A 16403-nucleotide genomic window follows, 5' to 3' on the forward strand; every position below is an offset into this window, starting at 1 on the left:
AAAAAAAAAAAAAAAAAAAAAAATTACCCTAGAAAACCTTAAAGGATTTGTTTAAATTGCGTATTAGAATGTAGTATAAAATAGTATAAAGTTCATAGGTTTTCTAAGCTATAAAATATTGGTTGTATGAGCTATTGAGAGGGTTGTGTATCCTAATGTTTTTGAGGAGTGTTCTCTATACCTTGATTCATTACAGGAGGCACCTGTTAACTGTCAGCCACTCATTCACCACAGTGGGAACCTGTTCAGGCTGTCTTTCCACTCACTCATCACAGTGGGAACCTGTTGTCAGCCATTCATTCACCAAAGTGAGAACCTGTTCACTGTCACTCACACACTCATCATACTGGGGACCCGTTCACTTTCACCCACTCACTCACCACAGCAGAAACCTATTCAGTGTCACTGACTCATTCATCACAATGGTAACCTGTTAATCATCACCCACACACTCATCACAGTGGAAAACTTCAATGTCACCCACTCACTCATCACAGAGGAAACTTCTTTACTGTCACCCACTCACTTATCACAGTGGGAGCCTGTTGACTGTCACCTACTTATTCATCACAGTGGGAACCTGTTCACTGTCAACCATTCACTCACCACAGTGGGAAACTTTTCACTGTCACCCATTCATGCATCATGGTGGAAAGGTGTTCACTCTCACCTATTCACTCAGCACAGTGGGAACATATTCAATGTCACCCACTCATTTATCACAGTGGGAAGCTGTTCCCTCTTACCCACTCACTCATCACAGTGGGAACCTATTTACTGTCAGCCACTCATTCAATACAGTGGGAACCTGTTCAATCTCACCCCATCGTTCACCATGGTGGGAACCTGTTGACTGTCACCCACTCGATCATCACAGTGGAAACCGGTTAACTGTCACCACTCATTCATCACTGTGGGAACCTGTTAAATATCACCCACTTACATCACAGTGGGAACCTATTCACTGTCACCCACTCATTCATCACTATGGTAACCTGTCCACTGTTAGTTACTCACTCATCACAGTGAGAACCTGTTCACTGTCACTTACTCATCACAGTAGAAATCTGCTCACTGTCACCCATGCACTCATCATTGTGGTGAGTGAGTGGGTAAGAGTGAACATGCTCACAACATAATAAATGAGTGGGTGACACGGTAATAGATGAATGAGTGGGTGAGAGTGGGAACCTGTTAACCATCACCTACTCATTCATCACCCTTGGAAATTTTTCATTCAGTTTCACCCACTCATTCATCACAATGGGAAATTGTTCACTGTCATCCACACACTCACCACAGTGGGAAACAGTTCACTATCAGCCACGCATTCACCACAATAAGAACGTCTTCACTCTCACCCTGTCATTACCACAGTGGCGTCCTGTTGGCTGTCACCCATTCTTTCATCACAGTGAAAACCGGTTCAGTGTTGACCACTGATTCATCAGTGGGAACCTGTTCAAAGTCACCCATTCACCCATCACAGAAGGAACCTGTTATTTATCAGTCACACATTCTCCACAGTGGAAACCTCTTAACTCTCACTCACTCATTCACCACAGTGGGAAGCTGTTCTCTGTCAGCCACTTGTTTACCACAGTGGAACTTGTTCACTCTCACCCACTCATGCAACACATTGGGAACATGTTCACTGTCACCCACTCATTTATTATGATGTGAGCACGTTCACTCTCACCCACTCACGCACCACCGTGGGAACCTGTTCACTGTCACCCACCCACTCAACACAGTAGGAACTTGTTCACTGTCACCCAATCACTCATCACAGTTAGAACTTGTTCACTGGCACCCACTCACTCATCACAGTGGGAACCTGGTTACTGTCACCCACTTACTCATCATAGTGGGGAACTGTTCACTGTCACTCACTCACCACAGTGAGAACCTGTTAACTGTCACCCACTCATTCACCACCATAGAAACCTGTTCACTGTCACCAAACCACACATCACAGTGGGAACCTTTTAACTGTCAGCCACTCATTCATCACTGTGGGTACCTGATCTCTGTCATCCACTCATTCATTACAGGAGAAACCTGATCACTGTTACCCTTTTGTTCACCACAGTAGAAACCTGTTCACTGTCACCCACTCATTTGCCACAGTAAGAACCTGTTCACTGTCAGTCACCCATTCATCACAGTGGAAATCCATTACCCCTCAGCTACTCATTAACCACACTGGAAACCAGTTAACTGTCTCCCAATCGTTGACAGCAGTAGAAACCTGTAACCTGAACCCCACACAGTCCCCACAGTTGGAATATGTTTACTGTCAGCATCTTACTCATTACAGTGGGAACCTATTCACTGTCACACACTCACTCATCACAGTGGGAACCTGTTCATGCTCACCCACTCATTCACCATAGTGGGGATCTGTTCACTGTCACCTACTCAATCATTACAGAGGGAACTTGTTCACTGTCACCCACTCACTCATCTGTGTGGGAATCTGTTCACTGTGTCCCACATTCATCACAATGGAATCTGTATACTGTCACCTACTCACTAATCACAGTGGGAACAGTTTCACTGTCTCCCATTCACTCCATGCAGTAAGAACCTTTTCACTGTAACCCACTTATTCATCACAGTGAGAACCTGTTCACTGTCACCCACTCTTTCATCACAGTGGGAAATTGTTCACAGTCACCCATTTACTCATCACAGTGGGAACCTGTTCTTTGTTACCCACTTATTCACCACAGTGGGAGCCAGTTCACTCTAACCCACTCACTCATCACAGTAAGAACCTGTTGACTGTCACACACATATTCATCACAGCAGGAACCTGTTGTTCACTCTCACCAACTCACTTATCACAGTGGGTACCTGTTCACTGTCACCAAATCACTTACCACATTGGGAACCTGTTCTTTCTCATCCACTCATACAACACAGTGAAAACCTGTTCACTGTCATCCACTCATTCATCACTGTGGTGACCTGATTACTGTCATCTACTCACTCATCACAGTGAGAACCTGTGCACTGTCACCCACTCACTCATCACAGTGGGAACCTGTTCACCCTTACCCACTAATTCCCCACATTGGGAACTTGTTCACTCTAACCCACACAGTCATCAGAGTGGGAACCTGTTCACTGTCACCCACACATTCAGCAGAGTGGGAATATGATCACTCTCACCCACTCACTCATCACAGTGGGTACCCCTTCACTGTCAGCTGCTCATTCATCTCAGTGGGAACCTGTGAACTCTCACCGACTCAATCATCACAGTGGGAACCTGATCACTTTCACAAACTTACCACAGGGGGAACCTCTTCTTTCTCAGCCACTCATTCACCACATTGGGTACTGGTTCACTGTCAGCCACACATTCATCACAGTGGGAACGTGTTCACTGTCACCCACTCACTCATCACAGTGGAAACCAGTTCACTGTCACCCACTGACTCATCACAGTGGGAACCTGTTCGCTGTCACTCATTTTTCATCACACTGGGAACCTATACATTGTCTTCTAAGCTCCCATCACAGTGGGAAACATCACTGTCATCCACTCACTCATCACAATTGGAACGTGTTCACTGTCAGCCACTCCTTCATCATCACAGTAGGAACCTGTTTATTGTCACCCACTCTCTCACCACAGAGGTAACCTGTTTACTGTCACGCACTTATTCATCACAGTTGGAACCTGTTCATTGTCAGTCACTCATTCACCACTTTGAGAACCTGTTCAATCTTAACCACTCTTTCACCACATTGGGAACCTGTTCACTGTCAGCCACTCATTCATCACAGCAGGAACCTCTTCACTTTCACCCACTCATTCATCACAGTTGGAACCTGTACACTGTCACCCGCTCATTCACTACAGTGAGAGCCTCTTCACTGTCTACCACTCATTCATCACAGTTCGCTTTCACACACTCACTAATCACAGCGAAACCTGTTCACTATCATCCACTTTTCCATCACATTGGGAACCCACTCACTGTCACCCACTTATGACAGTGGGGACTGGTTGACTATCATGCACTCACTTATCACAGTGGGAACTAGTGAGTGGGAACCTGTTCACTGCCGCCCATTCATTCATCCCTATGGGAACCTGTTCACTGTCAATCACTCATTTATCACTGTGAGAACCTGTTCACTCTCACCCACTCAGTCACCACAGTGAGAACCTGCACACTCTCAGCCACTCATTCACCACAGTGGGAACATCTTCACTGTTAACCACTCATTTGTTACAATGGGAACCTGTTCAATGTCACACACTCGTTCATCGCAAGAAAAACATTTTCACTGTCACCCACTCATTCATCACAGAGGGAACCTGTTAATTTTCATCCCACACTCATCACAGTGGGAACCTGTTCACTGTTACCCAGTCATTCATCACAATGGAAACCTGTTCACTTTCACCCACTCACTCTTCACAGTGGGAAACTGTTCACTGTCACACAATCGTTCAACACAGTAAGTACTTATTCACTGTCACTCACTCATTTATCATACAAGGAACGTGTTCACTGTCACCCAATCATTCATCAAAGTGGGAAACTGTTCACTGTCAGGCACTCATTCCCCACAGTGAGAACCTGTTCACTGTCAGCCACTCACCACAGTTGGAACCTGTTCACTTTCACTGACTCACCTATCAGAGAGAGAACCTGTTCACTGTCAACCACTAATTCACCACGGTGAGAACCTGTTCACTCTTACCCACTCATTCATTACAATGAGGACCTGTTCACTGTCACCCACTTATTCACCACAGTGGGAACCTGTTCACTGTCACGTACACATTCATCACAGTGTAAACCTGTTCACTATAACCAACTCATTCATCAGAGTGGAAACCTGTTCACTGTCAACCACTCACTCATTACTGTGGGTACCTGTTCTCTATCGTCCACTTTTTCACCATAGTGAGAACAAACTCACCCTCACCCACTCATTCAACACAGTGAGAACTGTTCACTGTCACCCACTCATTCATCACAGTGAAAACTGGTTCTCTCTCACACATTCACTCATCACAGTGGGAACCTGTTCACTCTAACCCACTTATTCACCACAATGGGAAATTGTTCACTGTCACTCTCACCCAGTAACACATCACAGTAGGAGCCTGTTCACTGTCACCCACTCATTCATCACAGTGAAAACTGGTTCTCTCTCACACATTCACTCATCACAGTGGGAACCTGTTCACTCTAACCCACTTATTCACCACAATGGGAAATTGTTCACTGTCACTCACACATTAATCAAAGTGAAAACCTGTTCACTGTCACACATTCACTCATGACAGTGGGAACTTGTTCATTGTCACCAAGTCATTCATCACAATGGTAACCTGTTCACTGTAACCAACGCCCTCACCACAGTGGGAACCTATTCTCTGTCATTCACTCATTCGCCCCAGTGGGAACTTGTTCACTGTCACCACTGATTTATCACAGAGGGACATGTTCACTGTGACACACACATTCACCACAGTGGGAACCTGTTCACTGTCACCCACTCATACATCAAAGTGGGAGTATGTTTACTGTCACCCACCCATTCACCACAGTTTGAACCTCTTCAATATCACCTACTCATTCATCACTCTGAGAACGTGTTCACTTTCACCCACTCATTCATTACAAGAGGAACCTGTTCACCGTCACCTACTCATTCATCACAATGGGAACCTGTTCACTGTCAGCCACACGTTCACCACAATCGGAATCTATTCACTGTCACCTACACGTTCACCATGGTGGAAACCTATTCACTGTCACCCAGTCATTCACCACAGTAGGAACCTGTTCACTGTCAGCCATTCATTCATCAAATTGGGAACCTGTTCAATGTAAGCCATTCATTCATCACAGTGGGAACCCATTCACTGTCACCAACTCACTCATCACCGTTGAAACCTGTTCACTGTCACCCACTCACTCATCACAGTGGGAAACTGTTCAGTGTCACCCACTCATTCTCCACTTTGGAAACATTTTCACTTTCACCCATTCACTCATCACAGTGGGAACCTGTTCACTGTCACAAACTCACTCACCACATTGGGAACCTGTTCATATTCACCCACTCCCTCATCACAGTGGGAAACTCTTCACTGTCACTTACTCATTCATCACAATGTTAACCTGTTCACTGTCATTCCCACACATGCAACATTAGGAAGCTGTTCACTGTCACCCACTCATTCATCATAGTGGGAACCTGTTCAGTGTCACCCACACATTCACCACATTGGGAACCTGTTCATTGTCACCAACAGATTCATCAGAGTGGAAACCTGTTCACTGTCATGCACTCATTCATTACAGGAGGAAACTGTTTACTAGCACTGAGTCATACATCATAATGGGAACCTGTTCACTGTCAGCCACTCATTCACCACAATGAGAGTGTGTTCTCTTTCACCTACTCATTCACTGCAGGAGAAACCAGTTCAATTTCACCAAAACACTAATCACAATGGGAACTCATTCACTGTCACCCACTCATTCATCATAATTGGAACCTGTTCACTGTCACCAACCCATTCATCACACTGGAATCCTATTCTTTCTCACCCACTCACTGATCACAGTGGGAATATCTTCACTGTCACCCTCTCACTAACCACAGTGGAAACCTGTTCACTGTCAGCCACTCATTCACCCCAGTGGGAACCTGTTCACTCTCATCCAATCATTCACCACAGTGAGAAAATGACAGTCACCCACTCATTCATCATAATGTGAACCTGTTCACTGTTACCCACTCATTCATCACAGTGGAAACCTATCGACTCTCACCCACTCACTCATCCCAGTGGAAACCTGATGACTGTCAGTCACTCATTCACCACAGTGGGAACCTGTTCACTCTCACCCATTCACTCATAACGGTGTGAACATATTCATTGTCACAAACTCACTCACCACATTGAGAACCTGTTCACTCTCACCCACTGTTGGGGTGATCAGACCCAACACCAGGTCGTGGAGGTGATGAAGTCCTGTGGAGTCAAAGGAATGAGAAAAAGACAGTTTGAGAGAGAAAGTGGGACCAGGGGCCATTGTGAGTGTGGAGGCTGCGAAGGCCCCGAGCTCTGGGAGCCCAGGCTATTTATTGGTACTCAAACAAACAAACAGCCAAGTGGTGAGGATGTGGGGGTTGAAAGGGAACAGTGTATCAAGTGAATGAAAAACGTATGGCTGCTTGAGATAATGGGAGTGCTAGAAGCAAGGAACCAGAAAGTCTAGTAGACATGTAAGCCCTGCCTCAGCTTCTCTCCCAACACTCAACTTTTCTCCCAACACCCACTCATTCACAATAGTGGGAACAAGTTCACCATCACCCACTCATTCATCACAGTGGGAACCTGTTCTCTTTCACCTACTCACTCATCACAGTGGGAACCTCTTACTGTCACCCACTCATTCATCACAAAGTTAACCTGTTCACTGTCTCCCCCACACCCACCATAATAGGAACCTGTTCACTGTCACACAGTCATTCATCATAGTGGGAACCTGTTCAGTGTGTCACCCACACATTCACCACATTGGGAACCTGCTCATAGTCACCGACGGATTCATCAGAGTGGAAACCTGTTCACTGTCACGCATTCATTCATTACAGGAGGAAAGTGTTTACTGGCACTGAGTCAATAATCACAGTGGGAACCTGTTCACTGTCAGCCACTCATTCACCACAATGGGAACGTGTTCTCTTTCACCCACTCTTTCACCGCAGTAGACACCTGTTCAATGTTACCAAAACACTAATCACAGTGGGAACTGGTTCACTGTCACTCACTCATTCATCACACTGGGATATTATTCCTTCTCACCTACTGATCACAGTGGGAATATCTTCACTGTCACCCTCTCACTCACCACAGTGGGAACCTGTTCACTGTCAGTTACTCATTCACCACAGTGGGAACCTGTTCACCCTCACCCACTCATTCACCACAGTGAGAAAATGTTGACTGTCACCTACTCATTCATCATAATGTGAACCTGTTCACTGTCACCCACTCATTCATCAGTGGAAACATGTCAACTCTCACCCACTCACTCATCAAAGTGAAAACCTGTTCACTGTCAGTCGCTCATTCACCACAATGGGAACCTGTTCACTCTCACCCACTCATTCACCACAATGAGAACCTGTTCACTGTTACCCACTGACTCATCATACTGGGAAACCGTTCACTGTCAACCACACATCTATTATACCAGGAAGCTGTTCACTGTCACGCATTCATTCATCACAGTGGGAATCTGTTCACTGTTAGCAACTTATTCACCACAGTGGGAACCTGTTCACTGTTCTTCAAACGTTCACCACAGTAGAAACTTGTTCACTGTCAGTCACTCATTCATCACAGTTGGAACCTATTCACTGTCACCCACTCATTCACCACAGTACTGTCAGCCACTCATTCATCACAGTGGGAACCTGTTCACTGTCACCCACTCATTCATCACAAAGAGAACCTGTTCACTGTAAGCCACTCATTCATCACAGCGGGAAACTGTACACTTTCACTCACACATTAATCACAGTGGGAACCTGTTCATTGTCGCCAACCCATTCTACAGGAGGAACCTGTTCAGTGTAACACACTCATTCATCACAGTAGAAACCTGTTTAATGTCACCCACACATTCATCACAGTGAATACCTGTTCTTTATCACACATTCACGCATCACAGTGGTAACATGTTCACTGTCACCTACTCATTCATCACTGTGGAAAACTGTTCACTATCAGCCACCCACTCACCACAGTGGAAACCTGTTCACTGTCATCCACTCACTCATCACAGTGGGAACATATTCACTCTCACGACACATTTACCACTTTGGGAACCAAAGTTCACCTGTCACTCACTCATTCATTACAGGAAAAATTTTTCAGTACCAACCACTCATTCATCACAGTTGGAACCTGTTCACTGTCAGCCATTCATTCACCACAGTCAGATCCTGTTCACTGTCACCCACACATTCATCACAGTAGGAACCTGTTCACTGTCACCCACTTATTCATCAAAGTAGGAAACTGATCACTATCAGTCACATATTCACCACAGGGGGACCTTTTTGTCTGTCAACCCCTCACTCATCATGGTGGAAACCTGTTCACTGTCACCCACTCACTTACCACAGGGGATCCTGTTCACTGTCAACCACTCAGTCATCACAGTGGAAACCTGTTCACTGTCACCCACACATTCATCACAGTGGGAACCTGTTTGATGTCAGCCACTCATTCACCACTGTGGATTCCTGTTCACTCTCACCCACTCATTCAACTCAGTGAGAACCTGTTCTCTGTCAGCCACTCATTCATCACAGTGGGAACCTGTTCACTGTCACACACTCAGTCATCACAGTGGGAGCCTATTCACTGTCAATCACTCATTCACCACAGTGGGAACCTGTTCATTCTTACCCACTTATTTACCGCAGTGGAACCCTGTTCTTTCTCACCCAGTTATTCATCACAGTGGAAACCTTTTTACTTTCACCCACTTATTCATTATAGTGGGCACCTGTTAACTGTCAGTCACTCATTCACCACAGTGGGAAGGTATTCACTGTCACCCACTCTTTCACCACATTAGAATCCTGTTCACTGTCACTCAATCACTAATCACAGTGAGAACATGTTCACTGTCATCCACTCATTTCTTACAGGAGGAACCTGATCACTGTCAGCCACTCGTTCAAACCAGCATAATCCTGTTCACAGTAACCCACTCATTCACCACAGTAGAAACCTGTTCACTGCCAGCAACACATTCATCACAGTGGAAACTTGTTCACTGTCACCAACTCATTCATTACAGGAGGAACCTGTTCACTGTGACCCACTAATTCATTACAGTGTGAGTGCGAACCTCTCCAATGTCACCCACACATTCATCACAGTGGGAACATGTTAACTGTCACCCACTCATTTATCACAGTGGGAACCTGTTCATTGTCAGCCACACACTCACCACAGTGGGAACCTGTTCACTGTCACCCACTCACTCATCACAGTGGGACTTATTCACTCTCACCCACTCATTTACCACACTGGGAACCTGTTCACTATCACCTACTCATTTATCACAGTGGGAACCTGTTCACTATCACCCACTCATTTATCACAGTGGGAACCTGTTCACTGTCACCTACTCATTCATTACAGGACTAACATTTTCAGTGTCGCTGACTCATTCATCACAGTGGGAACTTATTCAACGTCAGCCACTCATTTACCACGGTGGGATGCTCTTCACCTTTCACCCACTCATTCACCATAGTAGAAAGCAGTTCACAGTCACCTACTCACTCACCACAGTGGGATTCTGTTTACTGTCAGTCACTCATTTATCACAGTGGGTACCTATTCACTGTCCCCAGCTCTTTCATTACAGGAGGAACCTGATCATTGTCATCCACTCATTCACCACAGTGGGAACCTGTTTACTGTCAGTCACTCACTCATCACAGTGGGAATGTGTTCACTGTCACCAACCCATTCATCACAGTGGTAACCTGTTCATTGCCTCCCACTCATTTATCACAGGAGGAACCTGTTGACTATCACCCAGTCATTCATCACAGTGGGAAACTGTTGACTGTCTCCCACTCATTCATCACGGTGGGAATCCCTTCACTGTCAGGCACTCATTTACCGCACTGGAAACCTGTTCACTGTCAGCCACTCACTTACCAAAGTGGGAACCTATTCACTGTCACCCACTTATTTATCCCAGTGGGAAATTAATCACTGTCACCCACTTATTTATCACAGTGGGAAACTAATCACTGTCAGCCACATATTCACCACAGTGGGATGTTATAGACTGTCAGCCCCTCACAAACAACAGTAGGAAAGTTTTCACTTTCCCCCGCTCACCCAACACAGTCGGAGCCCGTTCAATGTCACCCACTCATTCATCACAGTGGGAACCTGTTCACTGTAACCCACTCATTCATCACAGTGGAACCCTGTCCACTGTCATCCACTCATTCATCACAGGAGAAAGCTGTTCACTGTCACTCTCTCATTCATCACAGTGGGAACCTGTTCACTGTCAGCCACTCATTCACTACTGTGGAAATCTGTTCACTCTCACTCACTCTCATTAACCACAGTGAGAACCTGTTCTCTGTCAACCAGTCATCCACCACAGTGGGAATCTGTTCACTGTCACACACTCAGTCATCACAGTGTGAACCTGTTCACCGTCAACCACTCATTCACCACAGTTGGAGCCGTTTACTCTCACCCACACATTTACCACAGTGAAGCCCTGTTTGCTGTCAGTCACTCATTCATCACAGTGGAAACCTGTTCACTGTCACCCACTCATTCATTATAGGAGAATCCCATTCACTATCACCCACTCATTCATCACAGTGGGAACCTGTTTATTGTCAGCCACTCATTCACCACAGTGGAAACGTGTTCACTATCACCTACTCTTTCACAGCATTAGAAACCTGTTCACTGTCACTCAATCACTAATCAAAGTGGGAACCCGTTCACTGTCACCCACTCATTCATTATGGGAGCAACCTTATCACTGTCAACCACTCGTTCAAAACAGCAGAAACCTGTTCACAGTCACCCACTCCTTCAACACAATAGGAACCTGTTCACTATCAGCCACACATTCATCACAGTGGCAACTTGTTCCTCTCAGCCACTCATTCACCACAGTGGGAACCAATTCACTGTCACCCACTCGTTCATTGTAACATAAAATTGTTCACTGTCATCCACTCAGTCACCAGAAAGGGAACCTGTTAACTGTCACTCACTCATTCATCACACTGGAAACCTATTCACTGTCACCCACTCACTCATCACAGTGGGACCTGTTCACTGTCACCCACTCATTCACCACAGTGGCAACCTTTTCACTGTCAGCCCCTCATTCATCACATTGGTAACCTGTTCACTGTCAGCCACTCATTCATCACAGTGGTAACCTGTTCACTGTCACCCACGTATTCATCACAATGGGAACCTGTTCATTGTCTCCCACTCATTTATTACAGGAGGAACCTGTTCACTGTCACTCACTCATCCATCACAGTGTGAAATTGTTCACTGTCTCCCACTCTTTCATCACAGTAGGAACCTGTTCACTGTCAGGCACTCATTCACCACACTGAAAACCTGTTCACTGTCAGCCACTCACTCATCACAGTGGGAACCTGTTCACTGTCACCCACTCAATACTGTGGGAGCTTGTTCACTCTCACCCACTCCCTCATCACAGTGGGAACCTGTTCACTGTCATCCCCTCATTTATCTCAGTGAGAAACTGATCACAGTCAGCCACTTATTCACCACAGTGGGAACCTGTTAACTGTCAGCCACTCACTCACCACAGTGGGAACCTGTTAACTGTCACCCACCCATTTATCACAGTGGGAATCTGTTCACTCTCAGCCGCTCATTTACCACAGCGGGAACCTGTTCACGGTCACCCACTCACTCATCACAGTGCTAAACTATTGACTCTCACCCACTCATTTACCCACTGGAAACCTGTTCACTGTCACCCCCTCATTCGTCACAGTGGGAACCTGTTCACTGTCACCCACTCATTCATCATAGTGGGAACCTGTTTACTCTCAGCCATTCATTCACCACAGTAGGAACTGTTCACTGTCATCCACTTGTCCACCACAGTAGAAACCTTTTCACTTTCACCCAATCACTAATCACAGTGGCAACTTGTTCACTGTCACCCACTCATTCATTACCAGAGGAACATGATCACTGTCACTCCCTCATTCAAAACAGTAGAATCCTGTTGACAGTCACACACTCATTCACCACAGTAGGAACCTGTTCAGTGTCAGCCACTCATTCATCACAATGGAAACCTTTTCCCCATCAGCCACTCATTCACCACAGTGGGAACAAGTTTACTGTCACCCACTCGATCACCACAGTAGAAACCTGTGCACTGTCAGTCACTCAGTCACCAGAGTGGGAACCTGTTCACTGTCGCTTACTCATTCACCACAGTGGAAACCTATTCTCTGTCAGTCACTAATTTATCGCAGTGGGAACCTGTTCACTGTCACCCACTCAGTCACCACAATGGGAACCTGTTTACTTTCAGCCGTTCATTCAGCCTAGTGCAAACCAGTTCACTGTCACCCATTCATTCATCTCTGGGAGAACTTGTTCACTGACACCCACTCATGCATCACAGCAGGAACCTGTTCACTGTCAATCACTCATTCATCACAGTGGGAATCTGTTCACTCTCAACCACCCTTTCACCACAGTGGGAAACTCTTCACTGTCACCCACTCACTCATCACAGTGGGTACCTCTTCTCTCTCACCCACTCATTTACCACTGTGGAAACCTGTTCACTGTCACCAGCACATTCATCACTGTGGGAATGTGTTCACTGTCACCCACTCATTCATTACAGTAGAACCTGTTAAGTGTCACCCACTCACTCATCACAGTGCAAACCTGTTTACTGTCAGCCACTCATTAATTACAGGAGAAACCTGATCACTGTCATCCACAGGTTCACCATCTTAGAATTTTTTTCACTGTCACCCACTCATTCACCACAGTGGGAACTTTTTCCCTTCAGCCGCTCGTTCATCACAGTGGGAACCAGTTCACTGTCACCCACTCGTTCACCGCTATAGAAGCCTGTTCACTGTTGGCCACTCTGTTACCACATTGGGAACCTGTTTACTGTCAGCCCCTCATCACAGTGGGAAACTTTATTTTCACCCACTAATACACCACAGTCAGAACCTGTTCACTCACACCCACTCACTCATCACAGTGGGAACGTTTTCATAATCAACCACTTATTCATCACAGTGGGAATCTGTTCACTGTCAGGCATTCATTCACCACAGTAGGAACCTGTTCAGTTTCAGCTTTTCATTCACCACAGTGGGAACCTGTTCAATTTCAGCTTCTCATTCACCCCAGTGGGAACCTGTTCACTGTCACCCACACAATCATCACATTGGAAACCTGTTCATTGCCTCCCACTCATTTATTACAGGATTAACCTGTTCACTGTTACACACTCATTCATCACAGTGAGAATCTGTTCACTGTCTCCCACTCATTAATCACAGGGGGAACGTGTTCACTGTCTGATGCCTATTCACCACAGTGGGAACCTCTTCACTGTCAGTCACTCACTCACCCCAGTGGAACCTGTTCACTCTCAGCCACTTATTCACCATAGTGAGAACCTGTTCTCTGTCAGCCACTCATTCACCACAGTGGGGACCTGTTACTGTCTCCCACTCAATCATCACAGTGGGAAACTATTCACTGTCACCCACTCATTCAACACAGTGAGAACCTGTTCACTCTCACCCACTCATTCATTACAGAAGGAACCTGTTCACTGTAACCCACTCATTCATCACAGTGAGAACCTGTTCAGCCTTTGCACCCGGCGAGAAAAGCTTTTAATAGTCTATTGACTGGGAACAGGAAAACCTTTTATAATCTAGAGCAAAGAGATTGAGTCTGCTTGCCACTTGCACTGCATCAAGACTTTGGGACCTTAAACTTTGGGTTCATAATCTTTAAACTCACAAGGTGCCCTCTAAACTCTTGCAATCATATTGGAGATCTTAATTGGAGATTTTTAGGTAAAGCTAAGCAGATGGCTTAACTTGACATAGATAGCTTTTTCCAGAATATCAAAATGAAGACATCTCTGCTATCATGACACTCCTAGATCACTTTTTTATGGCTCTACAAACAACAGAAATAAAAAAGGGATCTCTTATGTGCACTCATGGTTTTGCAGCCAAATACATCAACAAATTTACATCTGGATAGGTAAAAGATGAAGGGCCACTGTCAGTGAGAAATAGGAAATTTTTCACATTCTTGCTAAATGTGACATGGGAAATTTTTTGCCTCATAATATAAGAAACAGAATATTGATCCACTGCTCTTGGAGCAACATTAACTTAAAGAGAAACTTATTCAGAATAAGTTAGAGAGCATTGCCAGGAGGCCATTACTCTTCTGAGTGGTCATGATTTATTAGGTCTTTCTTTCAAAGGTTTAGAGTAAATGAGGCAATGGTTAGAAATTTATCTTCCATAATATGCTCTATTGCAGATTCTACTGTAAAGGCTATGGTTACCCAATAGACTTTAAAATTTTTTACTAAAGACGTGCTAAATAAAAGAATGTATCTAGTTTACCTACTGGATAAACAGAGAAGTATCTGTGCAGTTACTAGTATTTGTAGTTACACATGGAGAAATACATTGAGTATTACAGAGATTCAGTTGTAGGGGATTAATGAACACACTGCTTGGTTGAAATGAGGAGACAACTTATCTAGCTAATCATTTGAACTATTTAATCACAGTTGGTTAGTTCAGTGGCGACCTTGGTTAAAAAGCATACTTCAGGCTGGGCACGGTGGTTCATGCCTGAAATCCTAGCACTTTGGGAGGCCAATGCAGGTGGATCACCTGAGGTCAGAAGTTTGAAACCAACCTGGCCAACATGTTGAAACCCCTTCTCTACAAAAAATACAAAAATTAGCCAGCTGTGATGACACACACCTGTAATCCCAGCAACTTGGGAGGCCAAGGCAGGTGAATCCCTTGAATCCCAGAAGTAGAGGTTGCAGTGAGCCGAGATCGTGCCATTGCACTCCAGCCTGGGTGGCAAGAGCAAGACTTCATCTCAAAATAAATAAATAAATAAAACCATACTTCAAACTCTTGATATTATTTTCCTGATAGTCAAAATAATAGTCTCCCTACTGCACTCTGTTCTCTCAAAACTTAAAAATCTTTGCATGCAGTCATCTCTAGAATGTCAAGTGGTCTCTCTTTAACTGGAATGATGAAAACTTGAAGATGTATTTGACCGTGAGAACACCATAACCTATGAATGAGCTGATAAGAACAGAAACCTAAAATAATGGAAACTGAGAGTGACACTAAAACCCTGAGGTTTGGTGACACTCATCTATGTGAAAACTTAATCAAAAGGGGAATTTTTTAAAACAAAATTATTCGAGGCCATCATTCTGGACTGAGCTTGTTCACTAGGCCCAAATAGACCAAAACAAACCAAAATGGAGTCATGCATGCTAAATATGACATAGTCAAACTGAAAATGTAAAGAAATAGGTAGATTCTAAAACTGACAAGGTCTGTTTTTCTTTTGTAAACAGCAGATTTCAATACAAGGAGGTCTCTTCTACTATAATCCTTTTCAACAATAGTAACCCGAAGTCCCTTTTTTCACTTTACAAAACCTACAGTTCTACTATTTTACAGTGGAAATTGAGACTAAATACGTCTTTTTTTTTTTTTTTTTTTTTTTTTTTTTTTTTTTTTTT

The sequence above is a fragment of the Rhinopithecus bieti genome, unplaced genomic scaffold (genome assembly GCF_001698545.2).
Source record: "Rhinopithecus bieti isolate Rb0 unplaced genomic scaffold, ASM169854v2 scaffold_19685, whole genome shotgun sequence".
NCBI lineage: Eukaryota > Metazoa > Chordata > Mammalia > Primates > Cercopithecidae > Rhinopithecus > Rhinopithecus bieti.